The sequence below is a fragment of the Rutidosis leptorrhynchoides genome, chromosome 11, assembly GCF_046630445.1.
Source record: "Rutidosis leptorrhynchoides isolate AG116_Rl617_1_P2 chromosome 11, CSIRO_AGI_Rlap_v1, whole genome shotgun sequence".
In the NCBI taxonomy this organism is placed as follows: domain Eukaryota; kingdom Viridiplantae; phylum Streptophyta; class Magnoliopsida; order Asterales; family Asteraceae; genus Rutidosis; species Rutidosis leptorrhynchoides.
This window is the reverse complement of record NC_092343.1, coordinates 386347431-386356342: the sequence shown is the minus strand read 5'-3', so window position 1 is coordinate 386356342 and position 8912 is coordinate 386347431.

Genomic DNA, 8912 nt, shown 5'->3' with positions numbered 1-8912 from the left:
AGGGAGCATATGAAACTCACGCATATAAATATTGTATATCGGTTAATAAAGCATTTGCATGTATTCTCAGCCCAAAAATGTAGAGAGTAAAAGGGATCTTATGAAACTCACAGTTAAATATTGATATACAATATTGTAGGAAAGCACGTAGATGCATCGGAGATGATAAACACGAGGTTTGATTCACAAAAAAAAATACCCCCGAACATTACCCATAACCTCCTTGGCAATAACCCATAATTTCCTTAGCTCTAGCTTGCTCGAAAACTCATTTTGAAAATTACTTGGACAGCACTCCGTCGTAATATTTTTTGTACATTATTATTTTTGTATCGCAAAAATAATAACACAAAAAAAAATAATAATAATAAGATTAATAATAATCTTATTAATAATAATAATAATAATAATAATAATAATAATAATAATAATAATAATAAATAATAAATAATATTACGGAGTATATATATATTTGTGTATGTGTGTGATTTAAATCGAGCGAAAACACTGAAATTTATAGATGTGGCCTGAAATCTGGAGTCATGCGACTCGCATGGAAATGGCCTTCTGGCCATGCGACTCGCATGAAGACCAGGGACAGCTCACATTGTTTTGGCTCCTAGCTTGTCGACATAATATAAAATAAATATAAATATATAAATAATTAATATAATTATTTATATATTATATTTTATTCTTGTGCATAGTAGACTAGATATTTTTGGTCCGTTGCGTCGGGCGTTTCTTCTTGACTCGGGTCCCGGTTCCGGATTTTCAGACGTCCTTGCGTACTATTTTATATCGTGTACTTTGCGTTCCGCAACTTGTACTCTTGTCATTTTTTAGACGTTCTTCATCAATAATTTGAACCTTTTTAATTGTATCTTGTACATTTGAGCATTTTGGACCTTTTCGTTTTCAATTCTTCGTTTTCGCCTTTTGTCTTCGCACTTATTAAATATAAACGAATATTACTTGAATATGGAACAATTACAACTAAAATCCTGTCTTTCTTGGGGGATAATGCTATGAAATATATGTTCCTTTTTAGCCTTATCAATAGCCTTAAATTATCCCTTAATTATATCACTCAAAGTGTATCTTAAACTTTCGAGTGTTTTGGTCATTTACTTCTATAAATCATCGTCTCGCTATTTGTTAAAATACATTTTTATAATAGCGTTTTACTGTAGCAAAGTTACTGTAGCAAAGTCAAATTTTACTGTAGCAATTCACTGTAGCAAATAGTGATTTTCGAAAACACTGTAGCATTTTGAGTAATGTGGCAATTTGAAAACACTGTAACAAATTAGTGTTTAACTGGTTCATCTTAAACGCTTTAGTTAACTTATCTAAATATCAATTGAACCAATAAACGAATGTTACTATCGTTTATTATATATATGTATATATCTTTTTAATATACATAAATCAGTTTTTAAATACACATTGGAAGTTATTTATAAATAAATTTTAATAATAAATATTTCAACTTATCATATACATTCAAATAGATATTTAAACCAATAAGTTTAATGTACGGTATCAAACAATTAATACATTGTTACCTTTTCATGTTATAGTATATATGTATCTATTTACATATAATTGTTCTCGAATCGTCGAAAATAATCGAAGGGTATTTAAATATATAAAAGTAGTTCAAAAATTTTGAGATTCAGTTTTACAGACTTTGCTTATCGTGTCGAAAATGTTAATCATACAAAGATTAAGTTTAAATTTGGTCAGAAATTTCCGGGTCATCACAGTACCTACCCGTTAAAGAAATTTCGTCCCGAAATTTGAGTGAGGTCGTCATGGCTAACAATAAAAATGTTTTAATGACGAATATGAGTTGATAATAGAGTTTTATCTATGTTTGAATAATATGGATAAAATAATCCAGTTACTCGAAGCGTATGAGAGAAGTTATCGTAATCAAGTGAAATGGAGAATAGAGATGCGTCTTATCTCTTGATGTAGTAACGATTGATTTCCGGATTTTAAGGAATAGAAAATCTTCATAATTTAAATAAGATTTGATTTTTCGGAATTTGCGGAAATTAGGATTTTCTTTGATTAAATGCGTAATCTGACTCTATTACTCCGTCCGATATTTTGCTATAAATTGACCTCTTCCGTTTCATTTATTTTCAACACTCCTATAATTTTCTTTATTATTTCATACATCCCAATAGATTGTGAAAATGCTTAATCCAGTTCTGATTCTTGATATTTTCCTGGCTATCGTATCCTTCATTCTTCTTTTTCATCTGCCACCAGAGGAAGTTATTTTCTTCTACTATTACCTTGGGGTTATAGTGTTTTTCATTCTCCCGTGTCTTTATATTGCTATACGCATTGATATACACGGTTTGTAATTTCGGGGTTGTTTTCGGGCTTTATATTTTCCATTATATTTCGGAGCTTCATGCTTTCGTTTTCTTTTCCCGACTTTAAGTCAAGCGAATAATGGTCCAAAATTCGTAGGTATGGATTTTGAAATGAACATAATTAATATTCTAAGAAAGAAACGGTAATGGCACAATCTGACTTGTCAAATTACCAGAATACCTCGAAAAAGACCTTAATCATCAAGAAAAATATTTTCTTGATATGTTTAGAGGTTAAATAGAATGAAAGAGTTATGTAACATGGTTCATGATGAGGGTATGATCTGTGAACCTTTATCACGTTCCATTAGAAACTCAGCATGACTTACTGTAATATAATCACGTTGATCAAGTGTCATTATATTATACTAATTCATGCTTCAGTTCCCAACACTACTTCAAAACATTCAAATTTTAAACTTGAAGGTTTCAGAATTTAGAAACTAAAATAGTTTCTTTTATGATGTAATACAGATAGCGCGAAGAGATGAATGATTTCAGATAAGAATGCTTATGAAAATATCTTCAGAAATATCGAGGATATTTAAAAGATACGATGATATCTTAGAATTTCTAATGTCGAAGAATGATGAAGAAGATTTGTTCGTAATGGATTTTGAGTTAGTAGCAAGGTATTCGTTAATGACTTCAGCAGATACTGAATCATTTGTATTCTTTGAAGACAGGTTTAGTCTTTGTGATTTATCCACAGCCCTCCTTCATACTTTGCTCAATCCGTTTTCCAGTTTCAAACCTTCTTTTTTTTCTCAGCTTTACCATCATATTATTCTTTATCATCAAACTTTTGACTGTTAAGGTCGTTTACAGTTTTTGCTGCTTCATCAGCATTGTTCTAATTTCAGAGAACTAGTTTCATAGTTTGGGGTGTTTTTCAAAAACTTCACATTCGAAGTATGTAATTCGAGGAGGTAGACGTTATATGTACACATATAACTGTTGGCGTAGACGTGCTGCAAGATTTCAAAATACTGATTGCAAATTCCCGATAGTTGGAATGGCAACTATTGTTACAAGATGTGGATGAGTACATGATAGGGTTTCAATGTATATATAGTGATTTCCGGAGAGTTTCAAATAGCAGAGTGACGGAGTCGCTGGTACATTTACTGCTAATATGGTGGAACATAAAAGGTTCCCTAGTAACAAAAACGTATATGCCAAAGTTATAAGTCTGAAAGGTCGTCGTTGACTAGTTGAATGGGTGATAATACTGGATACTTTTAAAAAGGAATTGCAAGGTTATTTTCAGTAATGATAATGCCGAAGGATTTATCACAGATACGTGTTAAAGTTTTACTTAGGTTTCGAGAGCTTTCCAGATATATGATTATAATTACAAATCTTTCTTCTCGTAGATATCGTGTAGTTGGTTTGTCTTCTCGTTTGTTCATTAGTTGAAGTGTTTCCAAGAATTTCGATGGGTTTGAACGCAAAATGTAATCATATGATGTTCTAGTACTGTTCTGAATTCAAAGCATGGTTTTCGAAGCATGGTCTTGAAAGATGTAGGAATCTAAGAGTGATGTTTTTCGTTTAATCTTGACTTGGATTCTGATCTATCGAAATCAGAATATGAAATTGAATGAAAATGGTTATTCTGCGATGAACAGATACGTATATCTATAGGTTTGAGCAGTATAGTTAATGATTGTTGAATCAAAATTGAAGAATGTATAGTGTAACATATTAATGTGGAATTTATATATTTCTAGGGTATTACCTACCCGTTAAAATATTCTCATCATTAACAGTTTGTACAAAAGGATTTTCAATTACAATCTTTATGAAAATATATGTATGTATATTTCCTTCAGATGTAATATAAATTTAATGAGTTATTAAACTCATTTGATTTTCGGTTGGAACTAGAAACGAATAATCTCTTCTATATTAAAGATTACATAATCGTCGCAGGATATTTCTCCAATGAAGTTATGAATCAATACTTCATCGTTTATGGTTATTAGTATTCTTCGGTGCCTACGGTGCATATGAGGTTGATACTCGTGGAACAGATTGTGAGGTTGAGGTTTCCGGTGCGGATGTTGTTGTTGGTAATGGTACTGTTGTTGGTTGTGCTGCTGGTACTGGTGGTGCTACCGGTGCTGCCTGTGATGCCTGCAAATTGTGCATCATATTCTCCAAAGCCACAACTCGAGAGCGAAGCTCGTTAACTTCTTCTATTATTCCGGGATGATTGGCGGTTGGTACGAGAGGATGAATAAAGTTTAAAATTCTAGTTATCATATAATCGTTGCGAAATATCATGGAAATTAGGGTAAAGATAGTGTTTCGAACGGGTTCGCCGGTAAGTGCCTCAGGTTCCTCACCAAGAGGTGAATTCGGTTGGTGGAAAGGATCGCCTTCCTCTTGTCTCCATTGATTAAGTTGATTACGAACCCATCCCCAATTCATCCAGAATTGGTGATGACTGATTGGTTGATTCATTCCGGTTACACTGCTTTCGGAACTCAGGTGGAAATTCATATCGGAATCCGAAGAACTCGAATTACTTGTAGAATTCATCTTATACGGTTAGATAAAGAATTTTCGATGTGAAATGATTTTCGGATATCGGATGATATTCTAATTACATAGAATACCTTTATATAGTACAAAGGATCCGCAAATTACGGAGAAACTTTCGGAAACTGTCAAGTAAAGGTAACAGTAACAGATACGCTAAGATATTCATTTTGTCTATACACTAGTCATGCAATCCATGCAATAAGGTGTGTCTAGACTACAAATGATAAGCAGGTAATTTTCCACACAAGGAATGATAAGCAGGTAATTTCTAACAAAAAAAATTATAAGCAACAACTTTTATCATGCAGACATGGTCGAAGTCCAGACTCACTAATGTATCCTAACAATAACCGGTTAGACACACTAATGCAAATTCTGGTTCGCTAAGACCAACGCTCTGATACCAACTGTGACGATCGCTCCAAATCCATATGGACGAACACGTCATTCATTGATTTCATTGCGAGGTATTTGACCTCTATGTGATACATTTTGTAACATTGTATTCGTTTGAAAAGGTATTTCATAAATGAATATATAAATTCCAGGTTTTTAACATCTGATGATTTCTACGTATAGACAATCACCATTTAATGGTTTACAATAATACATCTGTTGACAATACAGTCAAAATAAGATACATGGTAATGGTTTGGTGAATGCAAGTTTCTTGTATATAGCATGTATGACTCCAAGCACATATCTTGTATCACGTATAAGCAAACAGCGGAAGACTTCTAGAATCCTGAGAATAAACATGCTAACAAGTGTCAACACAAAGGTTGGTGAGTTCGTAGTTTTAATATTACACATAATCCGTATATCAATGTGGATTACAAAAGTTCAGTTGTTTTATTTAAAACGTTATCAATAGGTTTTACATAAAAGGTGGATCACAAGATTTCAGTTGTTTCATCCGAAACGTTTATCAATCGGTTCTACAAAATTGAGCACCCTGGTAACTAAACTTTAATGCTTATATTATTTGTACCCTTTGTATAATCATCTTAATAATACACGCAAACCAACGTGTACGCTTCTCAAATAGCATACGTCCGTTAAAAGGCTAGCGCTCTAGCTCGGACGGGGATATCAAGCCCTATGGATCCATATAATACTACTCGCGCCCACCAGTTCTTATAACCGGCAGTCACTAGTTACCAAAGCTAAGGGATTTTCGGTTCAAACTCGGTGTAGAATTTAGTATGTACTTGTATCCATTGCGTTTAAAATAAAGTGCATGTATTCTCAGCCCAAAAATATAGATTGCAAAAGCAATTAAAAAGGGAGCATATGAAACTCACGCATATAAATATTGTATATCGGTTAATAAAGCATTTTCATGTATTCTCAGCCCAAAAATGTAGAGAGTAAAAGGGATCTTATGAAACTCACAGTTAAATATTGATATACAATATTGTAGGAAAGCACGTAGACGCATCGGAGATGATAAACACGAGGTTTGATTCACAAAAAAAAATACCCCCGAACATTACCCATAACCTCCTTGGCAATAACCCATAATTTCCTTAGCTCTAGCTTGCTCGAAAACTCATTTTGAAAATTACTTGGACAGCACTCCGTCGTAATATTTTTTGTACATTATTATTTTTGTATCGCAAAAATAATAACACAAAAAAAAAAAAAATAATAATAAGATTAATAATAATCTTATTAATAATAATAATAATAATAATAATAATAATAATAATAATAATAATAAATAATAAATAATATTACGGAGTATATATATATTTGTGTATGTGTGTGATTTAAATCGAGCGAAAACACTGAAATTTATAGATGTGGCCTGAAATCTGGAGTCATGCGACTCGCATGGAAATGGCCTTCTGGCCATGCGACTCGCATGAAGACCAGGGACAGCTCACATTGTTTTGGCTCCTAGCTTGTCGACATAATATAAAATAAATATAAATATATAAATAATTAATATAATTATTTATATATTATATTTTATTCTTGTGCATAGTAGACTAGATATTTTTGGTCCGTTGCGTCGGGCGTTTCTTCTTGACTCGGGTCCCGGTTCCGGATTTTCAGACGTCCTTGCGTACTATTTTATATCGTGTACTTTGCGTTCCGCAACTTGTACTCTTGTCATTTTTTAGACGTTCTTCATCAATAATTTGAACCTTTTTAATTGTATCTTGTACATTTGAGCATTTTGGACCTTTCCGTTTTCAATTCTTCGTTTTCGCCTTTTGTCTTCGCACTTATTAAATATAAACGAATATTACTTGAATATGGAACAATTACAACTAAAATCCTGTCTTTCTTGGGGGATAATGCTATGAAATATATGTTCCTTTTTAGCCTTATCAATAGCCTTAAATTATCCCTTAATTATATCACTCAAAGTGTATCTTAAACTTTCGAGTGTTTTGGTCATTTACTTCTATAAATCATCGTCTCGCTATTTGTTAAAATACATTTTTATAATAGCGTTTTACTGTAGCAAAGTTACTGTAGCAAAGTCAAATTTTACTGTAGCAATTCACTGTAGCAAATAGTGATTTTCGAAAACACTGTAGCATTTTGAGTAATGTGGCAATTTGAAAACACTGTAACAAATTAGTGTTTAACTGGTTCATCTTAAACGCTTTAGTTAACTTATCTAAATATCAATTGAACCAATAAATGAATGTTACTATCGTTTATTATATATATGTATATATCTTTTTAATATACATAAATCAGTTTTTAAATACACATTGGAAGTTATTTATAAATAAATTTTAATAATAAATATTTCAACTTATCATATACATTCAAATAGATATTTAAACCAATAAGTTTAATGTACGGTATCAAACAATTAATACATTGTTACCTTTTCATGTTATAGTATATATGTATCTATTTACATATAATTGTTCTCGAATCGTCGAAAATAATCGAAGGGTATTTAAATATATAAAAGTAGTTCAAAAATTTTGAGATTCAGTTTTACAGACTTTGCTTATCGTGTCGAAAATGTTAATCATACAAAGATTAAGTTTAAATTTGGTCAGAAATTTCCGGGTCATCACAGATACCCTGGAAAGAAGAGATAAAATGGTGTTTCGGACTGGTTCGCCGGTAAGTGCTTCAGGTTCTTCGCTAAGAGGTGAATTCGGTTGGTGGAAGGGATCACCTTCTTCTTGCCTCCATTGATTGAGTCGGCTACGAACCCATCCCCAATTCATCCAGAATAAATGATGGCTGATTGGTTCGTTTGTTCCGGTTACGCTGCCGTTGGAGCTCGAGGAGTTCGAGGAATCCATATTATGTGTTTGGAATAGGGTTTGATATGGAATGGGTGTTGGATACTGAATGATATATTCATCTCCTTGAATACGTGTATATAGCAAAAAGATTTTCGTAATTTACGGAGGAAATTTAGGGAAAGTGTTTGACAATGTTTATGGAGATAGATAGAATAAGATATGATAAGATATGATGTCTCAATACTCCATTTATGCAATAATTGCAGTATGACGTGTCGAGATAAAAATGATAAGAATGTAATCAGATAAACTTTCGACTAAAGACTTTTAATTCATAATGGCCTATTCAGGTCTATGGGCTTGAGCTATAGGATCCTTTAAATCGGTAATCCAAACCCTTTCATTCTAGAGTTTCGTAGACGCCATCCGTCAAGAAAATTCAATGATCAAAAATAACGAGAAAGCAAAGATTTTGAAAGTAATGAATATGAATAGTAGAGATTTCAAGAATCATGGATAACATTTCATGTAATACATATGTAATACACAAAACCATGATAGATGACAAAGGAATGTCGAGAATTTCTGAAATCATGGTGTCGCATTTAAATATGGTGTCGGAATTGGATAGTACTTAAGAGAATGAGCAGAGTTCTTAGATTGGCTTGGCATTCTAAGATAAGTAAAGTTTCTAAAGTATAGTATAGTATTTAACAGTTAAAGGCAACAATTAAAGGCACTA